Raw genomic sequence first — 22560 nt, forward strand, 5'->3', positions numbered from 1 at the left:
TCCTTGTTGCTTAGTTGAGTTTTTCTCACAGCATATTTTATTTCAGTTTCCTCAGAAAATATATTAAGATGAAGACTTTGAGGTGGAAGTAACCCAAATGTCCATCAACAGGTGAATGGACAAGAAATAAAATGTAACATATACATACAATGGAATATTATTCAGCTTTAAAGAGGAAGAAAATCCTGTCACATGCTATAACATGGATGAACCTTGAGGACATTATGCTAAGTGAAATAAGCCAGTCACAAAGAGACAAATACTGTATGATTCCACTTACTCTAGATATCTAAAGTAGTCAAATTCATAGAAATAGAAAGTAGTGGTTTTCAAGGGCTGAGGGAAGGGGAAATGGGGAGCTGCTGTTCAGTGGATATAGAGTTCCAGTTTTGCAAGGTGAAAAAGTTATGGAGATCCATTGTTCAACAATGTCAATATACTTAACACTATTAAAGGTCACTTAAAAATGGTTAAGATGTTTAACTTCATGTTATTTTTTAACACAATTAAAAGAAAAGAGGAAGACACTGGTTTTATTCTCCTTTACCTTTTTACTAATTTTTTAAATTTTTATTTATTTATTTATTTTTGGCTGTATTGGGTCTTCGTTGCTGTGCATAGCCTTTCTCTAGTTGTGGCGAGCGGGGACTACTCTTTGTTGTGGTGAGAGGTCTTCTCATTGTCGTGGCTTCTCTTGTTGCAGAGCACGGGCTCTAGGCGCACATGCTTCAGTAGTTGTGGCACGTGGGCTCAGTAGTTGTGGCTTGTGGGCTCTAGAGCTCAGGCTCAGTGGTTGCGGCGCACAGGCTTAGTTGCTCCGCGGCATGTGGGATCTTCCCAGGCCAGGGCTTGAACCCGTGTCCCTTGCATTGGCAGGCAGATTCTTAACCACTGTGCCACCAGGGAAGCCCCCTTTTTTACTGTTGATTATAACAGTCCACTGGTATACATTGGGACTTGGTAATTGTTTAAGTTCTCCCAAAGGGCAGTATGTGGATTAATTTTTTAAATAAACAATATATTATGAAAAATTTCAGATATTCACTGAATAGAATAGTATAATCACCCACATATATCTATTACCAATGGTAATTTTACAACAATTATAATTAAATTATAATTACAACTGTGATTTTGCCAATCTTGTTTCATCTATTTTTTCACCATTTTTTCCCCTGGAATATTTTGAAACAATGAATAGATTAATTTTTACTTACAGACTTGGCACTTATTTCAGAAACTCAGAGTGTATTGTTTAAGATTTTGTCACATAAAAATAATATTTGTGATTTAGATGTAATATTTTCTATTGTACCTTAATTTCTCAAATATAAAATTCAGATAGCTGTATAGGAAAGACTGTGGGGAAGGTCTGTGATTACAGGAATAGGAATGTTGAATGGGAATGATCAAACCCTCATGACTGAATTTGGTCCTGCTTTGGAAGTGCTAAAGAGTAGAGGACTAAAATGTTTAATTTTAGGAATTGGGAATTCTTTAAAGAGAACATCTTTGTTTCTTCTGAATATAATATGAGATAAAATCTTTTTTTTTTTGTTTTTTTTAAATGTGTTGTTTTACTATTCCTGCCCAGAGAAGAAGAAAGAGCTAGTCTGGGTTCATCCATCCACCAGCCATGTGACCTTGGGTGATTTGCTTCATCTTTCAGGGACCTTAATACCTTCATATGTAAAATGATGGCTTTGGAAAGAATAGTTGCTAAGGTCTTTACTAATTTAAGAATCCTATGATTTGAGACTAGGAGTGAATATTTTACTACAGAATATTTCAGTTGATTAAATTCGTGGCTGAATTTACTCTAGTAAAGGCCCTAGCTTTTGATGTGGTTGCCACTATTCACAGGCTATGTAAGTTGGGGTATCATCTCATATCTCAGCGAAAAATCAAGTCAAAAAATACCTGTGATTCAAGGTAACCTGTAAGTTAGTGTGGAATAGTTGCCAAAACATCTTTGTAAGATCTATGAAAGTTTTATCAAAGTTGATATGATAAATAGTATTTTATATTCTATACCCATTTTATATTCTAAATTTTTAAAACTTAAAATGAAAATAATCTATAATGAAATAATTTGAACTAAGGGGCTACTTGGTTACCTTGAACCAAGGAATTTTTTAAAAGAGGAATTTTTTCATTAGGGAATCTAAGAAGAAAAGGAAGAGTCTGTGGGAAACATGCTTTGAAATGGTTGGCTGGAAAGGTGTAAGCTGTGTGATTGTAAGAAATACTGTTCACCATTCAAGTGCGCATGTTCTTTCGGGTAGTTTTTTAACAAGCATGCCCAGAAAGGCTTGCTGCCTTGGAAGGCTCTGGGTTGTTGTGAAGTGGCTCTTGTTAGAGTCCTGAGGAAAAGGAAAAAGAAGGCAAAGGGAGGAGCTTAGAGAATGCCAATCTTTGCAAAATCCATTTCCTTTGAACAGTGGTGTCCTGCTCATCTTCAGAGTAAATGTGAATGATCAAAGAAGCAAAGGAAGTAGAAAAGAATATCAGGAGTAACTGAGAGCTAGGGAAAGATCAGGGACTCAAAAGAAGTATTTGAGCGTAAGATAAGTGATTTTCAGGGAGGGAGATTCTCTTTTCAGCATAGGTATTCTATCTGGAGGTACTGCTCTGACTCTGCTTGTGGAAACCTGTCTAAGGAAAACTGAATAGAGTTTGACCTTATACTTGACTTAGCAGTTAAAGATGTACTGTTTAAGTAGCTCTGACTATGCCCCATTTTCTTTATAAATTTGGGTTAATGACATTTACCTATTCACTAGGATTTATGCAGTAACAAGAGCAGGCTTTGTGTTTCTTGAAAAGAAAACACTGACTATGAAAAGTGGTGGGACCATTCCTCCATGTTACCCTCCTCGGGTTGCAGACAGCTAAGAAGGTAGACTGGCTTCTTATGCCCTATCATTTTTGAAGATCTCAGCTAGTAGAATTTACATTAACTGAAAGGGAAAAATTAAACCTTCCTTTTAAATATTGCTTTTCACTGAGTTCCTCTCTAATCCTTAGGTAAATTGTGCACTGTTGATCTAGTTCCACAGCACATTTTCTGAATGGAAGCCCCAAACATGATATATTCTCCTATTTAAGGAATATTAACCCCAAAGAAGGATCAGAATGTGGAAACATTTTCGAGAAATAACACATGTAACTGTTGTTTCTGTTGTTCTGATGTGCTGGCAAGCACTAGTTAGAATAATTGGCAAGGGCTAGCAAGAAATACTGTTTAGCCTTAGGAAAGTTATAAAACTAGCCCACTGGAAAGGTAAATATGTCATGTTTTGAGTCCAGCAATAATAATTATAACAAGGACATCTGAGACTTTTCCTTGGGCTTTACACCACTTAAGTAATTTTCTTCAAAATATTAATTTTCTGATGCAATCTTTTCTCTTTCCCTCTCTCTGTCTTTTTTGTTGGCAACCAAATTAAATGTATCTAAATGAATTTCAGTGCTCTAAAGATGTCACTTTATTGAAGAAATAATTTAAATAGTTGTTAGTATTAGAAAATATATTTATGTTATTGTTTATTCATACATTTAAGTATCCATTCAGTGATATAATGGAGATTGACTTAAAAATTAATAGTGGCCAAGACTTCAGTCCTTGTTTCCTTCAAGAACTTAACGTCTTGCGTTAGACACTATTTAAAATTTTTTTAACCATTTAAAAATAATTACTGGAGCATCATTTAAAAAACTACCAACAACCTACCAGTGATTTGTCCTTTGTTATCATAGACAAGCTGAAGCAGAAATAAAGCATTTAAATAAGAGAGGAATATCATTGATGATGGTGATAGATGAAGGAAAAGCAAAAGTCCACAAACAAGAAACGGAATTTGAAATGACTTGAGTGATTTATCTTAATCTGAATAGTGTTAAACCCCAAAGCCTCTTCTTCAAGAGGCTTCAAGCCTCTTCTTCAAGAATCGTCCTTTGCTGTGATTCTTCATTATAATTGTTTTCCTTCCCGACCACTGTTGGAATGCCAAGGTTAAATTAAAAAAATAAAACGATTTACACTATTAAAATAGACTTGTTTGGGGCTCAAGAAGTAGCTATTCATTGGTTACTCTTCATAAAATCTCTATACAAAAATGATCTTTACAGTTATTTGAGAATGGGGGTGTATCACATCAGTAAAACTTGAAAAACTTAGTGTTTTAAAGTTAAAATATTAAAATAGTTTCTCAGCATAGATACTGAAAGTTATTACTGTAATGTAATTATGTATTGTGTAATTATGTCTTGGAAGATTTAATCAATTGGTATTTGAAAAGGTTTATAGGTAAAGTTTTTAGAAGATTACGTTTCTGGAATTTTTTATACAGTGGAATTTCTGATGCTACAGTAAATTAAAAAGTTGGATGATTTTCATGTGATATCCTATTTCACTAATACAGAACAACCTTGAACCACACTAGAGCAATAATTACTTAACCTAAATCAGAGACCAAGCCAGGCCAAACAGCTGTTTTCATTTTGTTAGGAGATCCATTTGATTTACTCTTTTAGTCAGCTTTCATTACTGTAGAAGACAAAACTTCCCTTGAGTTTTTAACCCTGAATTCTCTGCCTTGTTTGCTGCCTGCTGTAAAATTGCATGGTTGAGCTGCCACAGCCGCTGAACACGCTCCGGAGCTACTGTAGTGCTGTGGGGAGGCTGCACTTCAGCTCCGGGAAAGAAGAGCTTCAGGAAAAGAGATAACATCTAGGTGCTTCCCGATGCCCTTTAAAAAAACGAAACGAAACGAAACAAAACTGGTCATCATTATTCTGACTATAAGAGAATATGAATATCTCTTTAGGAATGAATATCTGATTTGAGTTCCTGGAGTAACTGTGTCATAGCTCATCTGTCTTGGAAACTAGGGAAAGGAATGTTCCAGAGACACAGAGATAAGATATTTGAATTCAAATGAGTTACTTAGAGCTAGATTCAGATGTATTAGGTATTAAGTCATTACCCCTAAAATTGATCTCTTACATGCTGTAGTATGTCCTCTTTTAAATTGTGAAACCACTTTTCCTATAATTTCTAAACACGAAGATGCACCAATATCTTGCGGTTTCTATCTTGGTGTTTGTAATTCCATAAACGTGTTGTCCCCACGCTCCCCAGTGAAAATAAGGTGAAACAGTATTGGGACCTTGTGAATTCATGGAAAAGGTAGCTTAAACCATTTCTTAAGATTGCTGTCACTTGGGGGAAAAAAAAAAAATCCTTGGAATTGTTGGTGCTGATTAAATCTGTTTGTCCCTTTCCTCAAAGCAAATCTGTATCTACTTCTTAAATAAACAGAACCTGGCAAGACAGTAGGTTCTCTGTGGCTACACAGATTGGCATAAATAGAGTCAACCACACAAAGACAACTATCTGATGGTTGTGATGAACTCTTTGACATACTTCTGCCATATTACAGACCTGCATTTCTTAACCACGTCTATTCCAGATTTTTAGAGTTCCCTGCAAAAGACTTTCATGGTCAAATAAATTTTGTAAACACTTCCTTAGACTATCACACTACATGATAGCATATTGTAGCTCTGAGAAATCGAGCAGAGAAAAATATCTTTTAAACCTAGTTTAATTCAGTGTTTCCCAAACTTACTTGAGTATGAAAGACTTTTTTTTTTTTCACATGACACCATAATATCCCACAAAATAGTTTTACTGTGGTCACTAGTTTGCCAAGGGGCATATGCTATATAGATATTATCTAATACAATTATTCCTTCAAAGGCAAAAATATGTGGAATTTAAAGTTGGTGGAGACAAGGAGCTCTTTTTGGTACTTATTTTTTTAATAACAAAATAATTTGGAGGTCTTGCTGCTGCTAGCTAAGAAAGACCCTTGGGAGATTACTAGTTTGGTCAAGGCTCTTCATAAGTACCTTTATTAAAGGGTAATCATTTTGACAAAACCCAGAGAACTACAGTGATGCCTCAACCTTTTTCTAGCCAAGTCATAATAGTTAGTGTTGGGGAAGAGTCTTATTGAAAATAATTGAGAACTGATGATATGTAGAAAAACAAAGATTATTTCCTGTGGTGCAACAGAATCTTTACAAAGAGCCATGGATTGCATCTTAGATGTTAGTACTTCACAAAGGGGAAAAGCTAGTTGAAGATTGCTTCTTTATTTAGGAAGTCTAGTCTTTAGGAAGAGTGCTGGTATCCTCTGATGCTTTCCTGTTATCTAAGACATAGAGGATTATGTCTGGGATATAGCTCCTGACTCCCATGGTGAAATGTAAACGACCGCATGCTCTCTAGGGCTTCTTTCCTTCACTGCAGGTTCTGATATTTACCACCCGGTTTTGTCCACACCAGTTTGAGTTTATGCACTAGTCTCTTTATCTCACTTCTTTTTTCACTCTTTTTCTTTCTTTCTCCTTTTTCTTTTCTTTCTTATTTTTTAAAAGAAGCTTGTACAGGAGTTGCTGAAATTGCATTTGCAACAAGCAAATCAAGGAAGCCAAAGGCTACAAATCTCCATCTGAAGTTTATTCTTTTCACAGTCAATTTAATAAAATATGATTGATATGTGCTAACAAGTTTGTTCTACAAGAGTGAGGAGGAAGCCACATAAGAAAAGGACTCTTCAGTTTGAAGAAACATGAACTATAGTCTTTTTCTAACAGAGCTATATAGTATATGTGTTTGTTTATTACTCTCTATTTAAACTACTATAAGTTGTTTTCACTTCGTGTTGAAACAAATATTTCAGCCTTGCAGATGGCTGAATCTGAACAAAATTAATTTGCTGTCATGACAGTTACATAACTAACACCAGAGCATTAGCGATACATCTGATGGCAAATGTCAGGCCATTACTACCATCACCACCATCAATATCCACATGCCAAAATAATAAAAATGATGTCTTTATATTGTATAGCTTTCCATAGTTTTAAAATTACTTCCCTTTATCTTATCTTCTCAAAACAACCTGAAGAATTAGATAAGGGTGGAACTATTATTTATGTTTTAGAAATGAGCAAAGTGAGGTTCAGAAAGTTTCAGTGATTTGCCCAATGTCGTGAAGTTTATGACTGGCAAAATGAGATTCAAACTAGGATTTTTCTGACATCCAGTTCTTTCTACTTCTCTACACTGCCTAAACTAGTGTAGTTCTGTCTTATTGTAGTTTTCATTAAATATTTTGTTTGCCACTAATTTTAAAAAGCACTCATCCTGCTTTTAAATCTTTAGGGTATAAAAAAAAAATCCTGTAAGTTTGACAGTGTTGATGTCAAAATAGTTATGTTTTCAGTGTAGTTTTTTTCAGCTATTTGCAAAGTAAATAACTGCTTATAAATTGAAAGATTTAAATTTACCAATGCAAAGTGTTTTCTGAAAACTATGCTTCCTCATGAAACACATAAAAGCTTTTTCCCCATTTCTGAAGCTAGACATGTGTACATAAGGAAATTAATTACAGGCACAGAATGACAAAAGATGAAAAGTGTTTCAGTTTCAATCTGTTGCTTAGTTGTTTGAGTAACTTTGCTTTTCCTGCTTAGATCAAATACAAACTATCTGGGAAAGGAAAGATGCCAACAAATATATACAGTATAAGTAACAAAGCTGTTGGTCTGTTTAAAAAGCCACATTATTTTCTTCCTCTAACAATCCTTCAAATCCAGTAAAGATTTATCTTCATCCCCAAAGTTAAACGTGTTGAGAGACCCACCTTACTTTTTGTCTAGAGGATTATACAGACTTCACTTGGAGAATCCATGTGCTAAAAGTTGAATTAGTTATATAACTTGCTAACTTTGATATATAAAGTAGGTACCAGTGACTCACTATATTAGTGGGATGTGGTCTTTAAAGTGTGGGTTCAGTTGTGGGTTTCACGGAACTATCTACACTCTGCCCTCAACTGACCCTGCTCGGAACCAATGACACTCCCATGAGACACTGACAGGGATTAGGATGTTATTTTTGTCCTGTGCACAAGAAGTGTAGGGTATGTTCAGCATCAATATAAAACAGGTGACTCAGTTATAACACGAAGCACAGGAGAGAATAAGACTGCCCCACAGAGGTCAGATTTCCATTAGCAAAGCTAAGCATTGGAATGAAATGATGGATTAGATCAGTTAGGCAAAATCTTGCTTACTTACTTTGCCCAAATTAGCACATTTTTTGTCCTCAGTGATCTGGATAATTACTTCATTTCACTGCTGTCCTCTGTTTGTGGAAGCCTGGCCTTAACCAGTAATTAACATGGCCTGAATTACAATTTGTCAATCCAGTTCAATTCGGCAAATAAATTTATGGAGCACCTCGTATATGTTCATTACTATGCTGTGTTTTGAAATTCAAAGGTGGCTAAAACGTGGTCCTGTCTCTCAGGAGTTCATAGACTATGCTAGCAGGGAGGAAGCAAACCCAGGTCACCATCGTAATACAATGTGGTAAGTTAGTGATGCAGGTGGGGAGAGACTTTTCTGTGAGAGCACACATAGGAGAATCGTTAATCACAAGTCGAGGAAGTACTGTTTGGAGTAAGTGTAAGCAGGAGTACAGCATATTTGGAAGAACATTCTCATTATTTACATTTTAGATTGTAAGTGCCAAATAAGCAGAGAATTAAAGCTCTTGCGCACAAAGGCAAAGATAGTTTTAGAAGAAAGTTAATTCACTGATCAATCAATAGATGGAGAAAAGGGAATCCATTGGTTTTCCATTTCTTTGCTATTGTTAAGGTAAGTTAGTGCTCCTTCTAACAGAGGAAGTAATTATGAACTCTTGACCAAAGGTGCAGGGAAATTGGATCGTTTTAAACAGATTTTTTAAGGTCCCTCTTGAACTTTAGAGATGGAGCACCAATTTAAAACAAACACACCATTCTTAAAGCAGCACATGGGTGCCCAACTGTGTGCCCTAAGGCTTTTACTTCTATTTAAAAGTTCAGTCTGAAGTTTCCTGGCAGCACAGAAAAGTCCCTAGATAATAATCCATGTTAAGGGAAAGGTTGACTTTTGGAACACTTCTGGAATAAAGATTGACAGAGAGATCCCTTCCAGAAAGCCTACAGAAGCAAAGATTGTTATAGAATGTCACTCAGGTTTTCACCGGAGGAGCAAAACCGTGCTGGAGGTGTGTTCAGCCTGTTGGTGATCACAGCAATCAGAGGCAGTGTTTGAGGGCTGGTATGGTGACCTGGAGAAGTGATACTGGAAAAGGAAAAGGACCCTGTAGGAAATTACCTTAAGTTGATAATCGTGCCTACACCAAGGGTTCCATTACATTATCTTTTAAAACCAGGAAATTCCAGGGAATTCTCTGGTGGTCCAGTGGTTAGGACTCCGTACTTTCACTGCCAAGGGTGCAGGTTCAATCCCGGGTCAGGGAACTAAGATCCCACAAGCCGTGTGGTGCAGCCAAAAAATAAAAAATAAAAATAAAATAACTTAAAAAAAAAAAACCTCTTCCACTTCAAGAATTATATGCTATTGTTTTTATGCTAGGAGGGAAATGTTGACTAACAAAGGCATTTGCTTGGAGTAGTTTGTCTAGAAGTGATTTGTCCCAATCCAATTATTTTCTTATTCCTTTAGAGATGACATTAAATTTCAGCATAATTGGGCATAATCAAATGTTGTTGCCTGCCACCACAGAACTAAGTTAGGCAAGTATCTCAGGTTCCAGATTTTATTAACTCATGATTAGAGTAACGTTTTAGGAGGATTAATTGGAAATGTGTGCAGAAGCTGAAGATCTGATAAAAACTCAAAGCAAAAAAGTTTGGACAGAATGAAATAATAGTAATCCAGGGTAGAGGTGATGAGATCTGGTACTAGGATGATGGTGGTAGGAAAAAACAGTAAAAAACAAAATAAGAGAAACACAAAAGGAAGGACAAACAAGATTAAGTAACAATGGAATGTAAGTGGAATAAGGTGTACAGTTGGAATGCTGGTCACAGAAATGGCTAAGTGGAAAAGGTAAAAAGTGAAAACAATTTGAGGAGAAAAGGGGAGAAGTGTTGGTTAGGGCCAATTGGGAAAAGATTTGCTGAGAGATTAAATGAGAGAGTAAGAGAGAGAGAGAGAGAGAGAGAGAGAGTGGGGCAGAGAGGGAGAGATCTATCTTATGTATTGATAACAATAAAAGAGTCTGTTAAACTGAAGTGATGGGGTCTTGTATGGCATTGACCTTCAGAAACCATTTGGTTTGGAATATTGAACTGCCTTCCTTGTCCCTATTCTCACTGTTGTTCTATTTCAATAAACACTTGGTTCAACTTGAATGTAGTGTTATTTTTTTTTAATAGGAACGTTTAAAACCACATCATGTTGGATTTTTAATGAAAATATCCAAGAGTCTATTTCCTAATGTGATCAGTGTTGGTATAATATGTATAAAATATTCTTATTTTGAAGTAAGTTTTTATATAAATAGCTATGCTTTACACCCTAGTTGTTATAGTTATTAACCATTACTTTAAGTGACACCTACACTATACAAAAAATAATGGCAGTCTCTCGAGTGTCTTCCACCTCATCAATGGATTTCTAGAGGATTTTTGAGTAATAAAGGCAACTGAAGGCTTATAGGAAAATAAATTCCCTATGAGTCATCTAATTCTCAGATGTTTATTTTAGAAATAATCCTCCACCACCACCTTTGTCATACAACTTCACTCTGTCTTTTTAAGGTGCTCTATTCCATTTAGAAATCTTAACTCCAAGGAGGGATTAGTCCAGCTTACCTTGTGTTTCTGATACACTCTGTTGGGCTTGTAAGAATCCCCTGAGAGTGTTCTGGGGAGAGAATCTCCTTTGGATATTCCTTTTCAATCCCTAGTATTTCTGGACCACCTGTGTTCTATATCAAGGCACAATAGTTACTGGAGAAATTAACAAAAGTACACGTTGTATTATAAGCTCTTTTCCTGGAACTTATTCTGGTACCAAACTCTCCTTCCTCCCCCTACTTCCGGCCCCACCAATTTGCAAGTTGTCCCAGCCTAACTCAAGCAGGGATTTAAAATCTGTTAGAGAGCTCAGCCTTTGATTTACAGAGCTGAAGTCTGCACAGAGGAATCATCTGTAATGGGATTCTTTGCTCCCTGGAGAGACATTACACAGCAGAGCTGTAAATTACTGAAGAAATAGAGGAGGAGGAAGGGGAGGGAGGAGGAGTATGCTCAGTAAAAACAGGTTATACTATTGATCAGAGCAGTTGTCTTTAACTTTTTTCTTTTTCACCATAAAAATTAAGTGGTTGTCGTGAGAAAAGAGTGGATATTTAAGAAATTGAGTGTGCTGTATTTGTTGTCCCGTTTACTTAGTATAAGATGTTTTGATTTGTTTGGTTTACCAGTGGTCTCTTAGTAAATTCTCTTTTTTTCCTCCTGGAATTTATTTTTAAGGCATTCATTTTCTTTAAGTCTATGTGACTGTGTATTTGAATCTGATTTACAGCCAGAAGTCATCACAATCAGCCCTTTGCCCTCTCTGCATTATCCCTGAATCAAAGTATAATACGGGTTTGATCAGGGTAATGTAGAAGGTGTAGTGATATAAAGTTCTAAGTGAAAATGTCCTAAACACATTGCCAGTGCAGTGACACTAACCAACAGAGAAATAGATGACCTCAGGAAATGTCTGGCTTAACCAATGTATATCTTTAAATTGGAAATCTAATTATTTGCCTTAGATTTGCACTGCTGGGAACCTAATGCAAGACCATGTTAAATAAACTTATTATTTCCGTTTTTCATTTAACCTGTGGGTTGTAGTATGACCAATCTGTTTTATATCCTCAATCAACAGATGATTGTATTTGGTAATAATTTATCAAGAATAAAAATCTGTTTTTGAAACTAATCACCTCATGTTAGGTCTGCCCTTTTTCAAAACCACCATCTGATATTCATTTTGTCTGCAAAACAAACATACTGATGAAAATGCATATACCACAGGATACAGCCAGTGGAATGAAGCGTTTCCACTCTTTGTATATATTTAGAACATTTTCTGTCCTCCCAACAGATGGACCAAATTTTAGTATTAAAGAAAAAAATCAATTTTACATAGTACAAACAAATCGAACAGTACATTTTGTATTTCTAATTACTTTGTAGCAGAATGTCCAGTGGAATTTGGGGTCACATCAGGTCATATCTAAACTCTGTGATTTGACTTTTTTCATATTTACTAGGTTTTTTTCCCCTAGATTACTGGATGAATCTCTAAATGGAAACTACTGTTTCATGTATTTTCCAATTAAATTGTTTTTAATTTAATGACTTTTCGTTTATGTACAAATATTTGACATTGTTTGTTTTTCTGTAAGTCCAGCAACCTTACCATATAAGGTTTACCAAAGTGATACACGGATTATAATCCTCAAAATGTTTTTTTCTTTTTAAATTAGGGCAAGTTGCTCCTGTTTTTATAAACTAGCTACATTGACTGACTTTTATCCAGCACAGTTTTGGCACTGGCTCCTTTGGAAAATTAGCTGACCTTCCCCAAACTGCATTACTTTTAAAAAGTTAACTTTTTAAAATATATTGGAATTTATACCAAAAATTTACATTTAATTTTTCTTATATATTCAACTTTAATTTAAAACTATACTTATTTCATCTCTCGTGCTTTAGATTTGTATTACAGATCTTAATTTTGTTAATGAGGAGAGTTGGGGCTATAGGTTTGTATTTTAGAGGATAGTCTCTAGTCTTTTCTCCTTTTACTGCATCTAAATCATAAATCTAATATTTCACTGTCTTTCTTTTAAGCTTCCTGTGGCTCCCCAGTGTGTATAGGACAAGAAGAGGCTCCTTAGTCCTTCAGCATCTGGTTGCACCTATCTTTTCAGCCTCAATGCCATATTCCTCACTTTCCTCCTTTGGCCCCAAATATAGTCTTTAGGCATTTACATGCTTTTGCCCAGCATCACCAGTTGTCCCCTTGACCTGGAATAACCTTCCTCATTTCCTTTCTTAGCACATTCCCTTAAGTTCAGGACTTAATGTCATATTCTAAGAGGTCTTCCATGACTCATAGCTCCCCCTACCAATGCCTCTATCATGGCTGTGTTGCACAGAATGTCCAGAATGTTGGGAAGACAGCTGACAGACAAGTAAACAAACAATTTCAATTTGTGTCAAGTGATATAAAGGGAATGAATATGGTAATATGAGAAATAAAAGTAGGAGTAGGCTACTTACTGGTCAAGGAAAGACTCTCTGAAAAAGTGATATTTAAGCTGAGACTGAAAATATAAGAAGGAGCCAGCTGTATAAAATGTGGAAGGAAAAATGTTTCAGGCAGAGAGGCACATACAAAACTCCAAGATGAAGAGATTGGTCTATTTGAGCAATTGAGAAGAGGCCACTTGCCTCAAGTGTAGTAATCAAGGGGATGATGGCATATAAGGTAAGGTTGGAGAGCTAAATGGGGGCTAGATCAGGTCAGTCTACAGCATTGGAGGCTTTTAAGCAAAGAATGTCATGAATATATTGCCTCTTTTGATGCTGTATGTAGAATAGATTGGAGGGGAGCAAGCATCTCAGGGAAACCAGTAAAGAGACAATTGCACAAGTCTGGGCAAGAGATAACTTTCAAAAGGTTGATCCTGAGATGAACCCACTGCTATCTTCAGAGTAGTTACTGATAGTTACAGTTGACCCTTGAACAACATGGGTTTCAGCTATGTGGGTCCACTTACACTCGGATTATTTTCAGTTATTATGTACTGCAGTACTACGCGGTCTGCTGTTGGTTGAATTTGCAGACACAGAACCACGGATATGGAGGGCTGAATGTAAAGATACGTGGATTTTTGACTGTTCAGGGGTCAACTACATATTTCTTAAAAGTTCTTTTGAAACCTAAGTGAGGAATTATTTGACAATATCATTATTGCTCTTGCAATAATAATGCCATTCGCTGGAGAAGTAGTCAGTGTTGAGATAATGCAGTTGGCGTAGGCCAAGGAAAAGAGTAGATTTTCTCTAAGTGCAGAATGACTCCATGGAATGTTTTAGGCATGGAGTGACATGCTCTAAAATTTTTAAAGGGGTATAAAAAGTGGATTAGAAAATTGCAAAAGTAGAAGACAACAAATAAGATAGAGGCTATTGTAAAAATCAGGGGAAGTATGATGGAGGTATAGGGTAATGGTAACGGAGATAGCAGGGAGTAGACAGATTTGAAGTGTTTAGGACTGGAATGGAGATGGGAAATATGAAAGAGGAAGATGTCCCTGGTTTCTTGAATGAACAAATGGTTAGAGGTATCATTTAGTAAGATAGGGGACAGTGTTGGGGGAAAGATCAGTAGTTCAATTTTGGAGACATTAAATTTGAGACGTGTGCCTAAATAGAGATTTTTTAAGTAGACAGCTAAATATATGGATCTGAAAGTAATATACATGTAAGCATTTATAAATTAAAGAAATATCATACTATAAATATTCTGTTTTGTTTATTTCATTAAAACCAAATTATGGGAATTTTTCCATATCTAGTATAGAATTACATTACTGTTTTTTAAAGTTGCATGATAGTATAGCTATACTATAAACAAAATTTACATATATGGTCGTTATTATGTATATCATTACATAATTTTACAATTTCTATAGGATAGATTTCAAAAAGTAGAATTTCTGGATCAAAAGGTGTGCACATTTTGAATCCAGATAGAAACTGCCACCCTTGAAAGGAACGGCACCATTAACCATGTATTAGAGTGCCAATTTCCCTAACTTTGGACTCTGTCAATTTATATTATGTTTTACAATCTGAAAGGGGAAAATGCAATCTCGGTGTTATTTTACCTTACCTTCTTGTGATCCATGTTGCTGAACATCTTTTGTTATGTTTATTAGCTATTCCATTTTTTGGTTTTATGTAAAAATATGAAACGATTATAGAAATGAAAAAGCAAAATAAAATTCAGATATTTAAGAGAAAGAAAATGAGAAGTTAAAAAATGAAGGAAGCAAAGAAGGAAGGAAGGTAGTAGGAAAACATAAAGGAAAGAAGTGGAGAACTAATTACTATTTGCTTACTTGTTTGTTATTGGATGACTTATGAGAATTTTTAAGAGTGGTTGGTGGGGGGAGGGTTAAATACTTTACAAAAATCACCAGTTATGCTTTTGTGTATAGGAGTTGTACATTAACAAATTATTAAAGGTAGGTTTTGGAAGGCATTTTAGAAATCAATGTTTTAATGTCTGTTTTAGTTACCTATATATTAAGAGACTTGAAAACAAATCTGCAAATGCTGAAGAAACTTTGATGGTTAAAATAGAGAAAGTTAACAAGGAGCCTTGTGCAGTATTTTTTCCCTTGGAGTAACCAAGTGTACTTCATAGAGTAGCTGTTCTTTGCAGGCTGCTACAACAGTCATAGCAAAACCAGCAAGAGGTCGCCCACAGCCATGTGTATCCTGTTCTATTAATAAAGGAAATGTCGACTAGGACACTGGGGATTAGACACAACTAATTTTCCAAAATGCCATTGAATTGATCTTTATCTGTAAAGCCAACACAGACATACAAATAGTTAAAATGAGCTCCTTGCCTCTCAGATTGCAGTGGGATAAAGCCTGGTGTTTTATTTCACACCCATAGAACAGCAGCTCTGAACGGCAAGTCTTTAAAAATCACATTTGTTAAACTATTATTTTCAAATACTACTCCAATTATTAGGGTTCTTGGAGTATATATTTTTAATTACAAAGCAGTTTAACTGTTGTTTACTCTAAGCCTTACATTCTACCACTATCTCCCCAAGAAGTCTGATACTGTGCTCTCAAGAGTTCCAGGTTCATGGTGGTTGGACCAAGTTGGCATGTCCCCAGAGTACACTGGCCTTCTTTGGAGACTATTTATGATCAAATCAGTTTTGTCGTTTCAACAGTAGGAATGACAAGTTAAACATAGTCCAGCACTGTGGATTTTTTGTGGTGACCCCTAACTTCAAGAGCAGTTATTTTACACTGAATGTCCTAAGTGGTTTGTCTATTATGAAAATTGAGTCCCTTAAGCCAAATAACTATTATTAAAATTGGGAAATTTGGCTACCACACACATGCAGACACTGTTCTAAAAACAGTGTATTAAATGATGGAATCATGAAGTACATAAGAGTCAGAATTTGACTAATATTTATCAAAACTAAAGAAAATATTAAACTTCTGTTAATGCCTTGAAACTGAGGTTAACTTTTCAGTGACAATTGAGAGTTATTTACTACTTTCTGCATGTACAGTTTATACTATTTGTGGGCATGATATTACTCAGACATGTAATTTTAGCTTCTAATTTCCTAATCTCACTTTAAGGGTGGTAGAGGCAGAAGTCACAGTACTTAAGTTTTCTTTTAGTAGGTTAATTGCAAGTGCGATGAAATATATGAATTACATGTAAAAAGCACAAAGCAAGATAACATAAAAAAGACATTTGATAGCAGCAGCTTTTAAACTTTATTCCTAAATATTACAGCTGTATTCTCATTATGTAGTCTATACATCATGCTGTCTCCTTACTTCAGGGATCATACACAATAATAGGCCTTTGGATTTAATATCCTTGATTTCACTCTTCATGCATGGTCTCAAAGTCCTGACAGGGTACTAACTTGTCACCTTGCTGAAGCATGGCTTGGATTGCTTGTACTGGGTAGGAGCAAATCACTGTGGTTACAGAGTAAGCCCAGCCGACTACTCTGCAAGAACGTCTCAGGGCAACTTAGTTGTTCTGATTTGGTCATTGCTATATTGTAGTTCTTGTGAAGATGAATGATTTGGTTTATTTGTGAAAAGTAGTCCAGAGGAAAAAAAGCTAAGAGCTAAGTGGTGAGTATGATATGAAGTGAGAAGGTAAAAACCTATGAAAAATGATGTTTATTTATTTCACCATGATTTAGGTGTATGAATTGAGCCTATTATATGCTCCACAGAGAAATAAGAAATGATTTATAAATCTGTTCTGGGAGTGCTGTAGCCAGTGTAAGAATTGCTCATCAAATAGGAATTTATTTAGCAAAATTGAAAAGGCCATTGACTTTTGGTATGATAACATGCTCACCATTTGGGGGAATAAATGGGTTCCTATCTGTCAAGTACTTGGGACAGTATTTAGCACATAAAAACCATGCAGGGCTTCCCTGGTGGCGCAGTGGTTGGGAGTCCGCCTGCCGATGCGGGGGACGCGGGTTCGTGCCCTGGTCCGGGAGGATCCCACATGCCGCGGAGCGGCTGGGCCCGTGAGCCGTGGCCGCTGGGCCTGTGCGTCCGGAGCCTGTGCTCCGCGGCGGGAGAGGCCACAGCAGTGAGAGGCCCGCATACTGCAAAAAAAAAAAAAAAAAAAAAAAAAAAAAAAAACCATGCAAGTATTAGCTGCTATGATGATGGTGATGTAATTCTGGATGAAACTGTGATTTGAGAGAAAACCAAGGACCTCTGTAGGCATTTCCATACATCAAATATCAAGGATCTGCTGTGTTGTCTCCCAGTTAACAACAAGCATGTAAAAGTAGAATGTTTGGTGTGGTTTTATCAGTTTATTCCCATCACTGTTTATTCCTCTAGAAGTTCTCATGAATCTCAAAAACATAACTATCTATATTACTTTAAAAATTATCTCAATTAGAGTCACTGGGGAAAAATGGGTACAATTATGAATGGTTTAATATGGACACATAACCCATGAAAATTTAGAACTTAGGCACCTTCAAAAGGAGCATTTTAAACATTTAAAAATATTTTAGAGTTTGGATATCTTTCTTTAGGTTCTGTCTGGAAGACTTCCCCACTCTCTCGGATGCTTGGCAGATTCCTTTCCTGATCCCTAAGCCTGAGTCCAAGTCCTGCTTCCTGCCAAAGTCTCCCAGGCTCCCCTCAGGCTCCTGGACTCCTCTTTTCCCCCGATGCTGACAGTGAACCATTATCTGCCTTGTTGTGGCAGTTACACCCTGGGTTGTAATAATTTGCATTTCTCTCTTACTGCAAGCTTGTTGAGGAAGAAAATAGGTCCTCACTAAATATATGAATGAACCTCAAATCATTTCACATATGACAAAAGGAGATAAGAGAGACCTAATATTTCAAGCAATGCAGATACTAGGCAGTGACCATATCAGGAAGAATATAAGTTTCTCCCTATCCCCCAGAAAAAGGTTTTAAGTTATGAATTGATTACACACAGCTGCAGTGAAGGAAAGTTGTTTTTGTAAAATGTTTATTGAGTATCTACTGCATTTCAAGTACTATGCTATTGTTTCTCATGTTTCATCTTATTAAATCCTCCTGACAATCCTATCCTGTATGTAGTTGTATTTTCCCAATTTTCAGATAAGGAAATTAAGGCTAAGAGAGGTGGTGTCTCCAAAGTCACAGGTAATAAATGGCAGAGTAAAGTTTGAACCAGATGTTCTGACTCTAAGTGGAGTTTTCTCCCCACCATTATGTTCAAACCAAGTTTTAATTCTTTTTTTTTTCTTTTTTTTTCGGTATGCGGGCCTCACACTGTTGTGGCCTCTCCCGTTGCAGAGCGCAGGCTCCGGAAGCACAGGCTCAGTGGCCATGGCTCACGGGCCCAGCCGCTCCGCGGCATGTGGGATCTTCCCGGACCGGGGCATGAACTTGTGTCCCCTGCATTGGCAGGCGGATTCTCAACCACTGCGCCACCAGGGAGGCCCCAAGTTTTAATTCTTATTCACCTAGACTAGGCAATTATTTGAGCTCTAGAGATACTCTTCACACTATGTCAAAATGTCTTAAGTTGTTAAAGCTTACAAAGTTATGATATATTTCCTGAGCCCTGCCTCTTCCTGCTATCTGTGATGTGAATTTATCCTTGATTTTGCCTGTCCTATCCTGTCTTGTAAGCATTAACACCTGAACTAGTAGGACCACTGAGAGGATAATGTCAAGACATCAATCTATCCATACTTTCATTGAGCATTCTATAGCTAGGTTGTTGCTCTTACTTGGGGAAGCAGTTGCTTAGAGGGCAACAAATGAGTCAGGATTTTCATTATGTTTAGACACCAACACTAATTCAGAGATGTCACCAGTGATGCTAAGATAACATTTAGGGACAAATGGAAGCCTCCTTTTGTTTCTTCTCCAGATTTTTCTGAATTAAGATTTTCCTCATTAAACTAAGTTCTTTATTCCTTAGTATTCCTTAGTTCCAAGGAAAAGCACTAAGCCTGTCATTGAGGTAAATCAATATATATTGGCTCTGATGGAGTGAGATTAAGAAAGGAAAGAGAGAAGCAAGAACAGGTATGGGAGGGGAGAAAAGAACTAAGAGAAGGCTTATGTTTGCCTTGCTGCACTCATGCCTTCACCTGGGCCCTGGGTTCCTCCTACACATTTTACCTCCATGCACCTCTATCTATAAAGAATTATTTTCCCGGACTAAGATTGTCTTCCATTTGAACTTGTTTGCTGGATTCCGTTGGTTACACGGATGTTGTATTAGAAGCAGGAAAATATATTCGCAGCCTCTTGATATAAAATTGTATTTTGTTGTAAACTGTCCTTTAACTTGACCATAAAATAATTGATACATGAAACTCTGAGGGAAAAACTTTAAAGAAGGGACAAAACATTAGCATTTAATGAAAGCCTCTCTTCCTTCTCCAGCATCATCTGCTAATTGGTGATGAGCTGTACCTCTTTGTCAGACCATCTCTGCATTACACCAGCTAGTTAAAATTATGGGGTGCTGCTCTAGCAGGTAGAGTGGGTGGATGTGGTGAGTCATCATAAAATATAGTTTAAAACTCAATGGCAGAACAGAAAAATCAGGTTTATATGTAAAAGGTTCAAGCTTGATTTCCATTGCTTTGCTTTCAACTCTTCTATTTTTAATTTATATACACTAGAAACACCAATTTGGGTAACCCTATAGCAGATTGCTCCTTTTCAAATGTTACCTTACTATACAAATATCTTTGGATTATATAAAATGAAAAAAAAAACAATGGCAGAGGAGGTGCCTTTATATTGATGTGGTTCCAGTTGCTGCAGAAGACTGTGTGAGCTTTCGGGCACCACATATATTGCAATGGCTGAAACTCCCCCACTGCCCCCCACCCCAACCTCCTTTGTCAGGTTCTATAAGGACGGAGCAGGATCATGACTATATATCTAACCTGTAACATTTTCACACAAATATGGATAAAGATAGTTGATGCAAGTGTCTAGAATTCTGTTCAGTAATTAAGCAGAATAAGCTCTTGTTTTGGAGCAAAGAATACATGCAATGATATTTGGAGCAATGAGTAGCCTGGCAATTGGTTTGATAGTCTCTTCCAGCAATCAGCTTTGGGCAGTCTGAAAATCTGTACAATCCTTTCAGCCTGATGGTTTAATTGCACGTGCTGAGTGAGAAATGATGTTGGGAGTTTGAGTAGCAATCATATAGACACATTCTTTAAAATAATCAGAAGTAAATGCAGAAATTTTGAGATGGTAGAGGTTTTAAATGGAATTTGGTATATTTTAAAATGTGCCTATCATACTTTGGTTGAAAAGATGAGTGAATATACAAATGAATTAACTATTGCTAATCTTTCCCTTAAAGTGTGCCAGTAAAATCAAGATAGATGAACGAGCTTTTTTTTTTTTTTTTTCTTTCTTACCAAGAGAAACATTTCTTGGGCAAGTTATAGTGAGTGGTCTGAAAATTCTGGCCTTTTAATACCAAAATAAGTTCCAGACCATCAGAGGTAATTTTTAGCCAAGGCTTTTGCATGAGTAGTTCTTGGAAGTACTGCATGTAGTCTGTCCAAGCTAGTGTAATGGACAGTTCTTGGAATAACAACGTGTCATCTCATAAGAGAGTCCCCTCTACAACAGATAATTCATACTGGCAATTTGGCAACTTAACTTTATTATTTTTCAGTAAGTTTTGGTCTCTATTATCTATTTTTCTAATCTCTAAATCACTCTCTGGTGTCTTCACTTTGGTAATTGATAAAATGACTTGGCATTAGTTGCCATTGTAGAAAAAAAGTATGTTAAAAAAAATTGATTGGTTCCAGGATTATGCCGTTTCTTTGTTTTAGGAGATTGTGAGGGCTCCACTTTAGGTAGGGTGAGTTGTAACTTTAGCAAGTATTACTGGAAGAAATGGCAAATTAAAAAGTACTTACCTTAGAGTTACCCTTGGTGAGTAATACGATATTTACTATATTTCTATGATTCTGAATCTCTATCTCTTATCATATCTGACATCAAGTTAGTATAGTTCTTTCTTTTTTAAAAGGAGAACTAACATAAAATGTGTATGTTCTTTGTAAGATAATCCCAATTTTAAAAACATTAAAATATAGGGAAATATAGGAATTAAGGAAATAATGTTGGCTAAGATTTCTCTGAGACTCTGGCACAGTGTTTTAGGAAATTAACTGTTGATAAACTTGGACAGTATGGAATTTTGCAGTCTCTCTTCTTTTTCCAGCCAATATAACAAATTGTTGAAAGGCTGTGCTAGAGATTCACTTCTTGTCAATCCTGCTTTTGCACAATTTTGGTAAATCTTTTCACAGGGATCTTATTTTAGCAAGTTGTTTAATAAATATGTGAATATGCATGCTGTTTTACATATATAATATTTTAAGATTGGGGTATGATTTGTGGTAAGGAGAGAAAAATAGGGATATTATACTTCAAAATAAAATGCTAAAACTAATACAGGAAATTTTTCATGAACATTTGAAAACACTACAACAAGTTTAGAAAAGGAGGGCAATGACTGTTCTTTATCATTAGTGAGACAACAGTGGGAAAAGCTCACACTTTGCAAATGTGATACTATGTATGTTATTCAGTTATTTAAACATAAACATGTTAATCCAAACAGTTTACATTGTATTTCATATAATGGTATTTTTAAAAATTAAATATCTTTGGAATAATTGGTGGGCTAAAGCCAAGATCACAGTACATTTACCATTACCTAGCAGTATTTTTTTTTAAAGAAAACTGCGTTGTTATTTACTCAACAAGTGGATAATGGGCTTTTTTTTTTTTTTTTTTTTTTTTTTTTGCGGTATGCGGGCCTCTCACTGCTGTGGTCTCTCCCGCTGAGGAGCACAGGCTCCGGACGCATAGGCCCAGCGGCCATGGCCCGCGGGCCCAGCTGCTCCGTGGCACGTGGGATCCTCCCGGACCGGGGCACGAACCCGCACCCCCCGCATCGGCAGGCGGACTCCCAACCACTGTGCCACTAGGCAAGCCCTGGGCTTTATTTTTTAAGAAAAAAAAAAGGAAAAAATACTCTAGGGAAACAATGGCCATATACTTTATTTTATATAGGCATGGAACATGCTATCCATGTTTTATGCTATAGACCTTTTCATTTTGTGTGTAATGTGCTTTAATTCCACATGTACTGATTTTATATGTATAGCTTTGAAAAGTCTTAACTTTTGAATCACATGCAGATATATATATATGAAAGGTATACAGTATATTGATTTATAGGGGAAAGTAAATTACAAAATATACATAAAATAAATCTAATCCATAAGTGCCATATTTA

General features: G+C 36.2%; 1 protein-coding gene across 2 annotated transcripts in view; it reads left to right on the forward strand.

Annotated features, from left to right (window-relative positions):
* The window catches only part of SLC25A21 (solute carrier family 25 member 21), a 523645-nt gene that overhangs the window by 143364 nt on the left and 357721 nt on the right, over positions 1-22560 (forward strand). Inside the window, exon 1 of one of the 2 annotated variants that reach the window (XM_067030681.1) lies at positions 13347-13425. The exons of the other annotated variant lie outside the window; for it this stretch is intronic. The gene's annotated coding sequence lies outside the window, so the exon portion shown is untranslated. Of the gene's footprint in view, positions 1-13346; positions 13426-22560 lie in introns of those variants that run through there. 2 annotated transcript variants of the gene reach the window in all.

Source organism: Kogia breviceps, chromosome 3, assembly GCF_026419965.1.
Source record: "Kogia breviceps isolate mKogBre1 chromosome 3, mKogBre1 haplotype 1, whole genome shotgun sequence".
NCBI lineage: Eukaryota > Metazoa > Chordata > Mammalia > Artiodactyla > Physeteridae > Kogia > Kogia breviceps.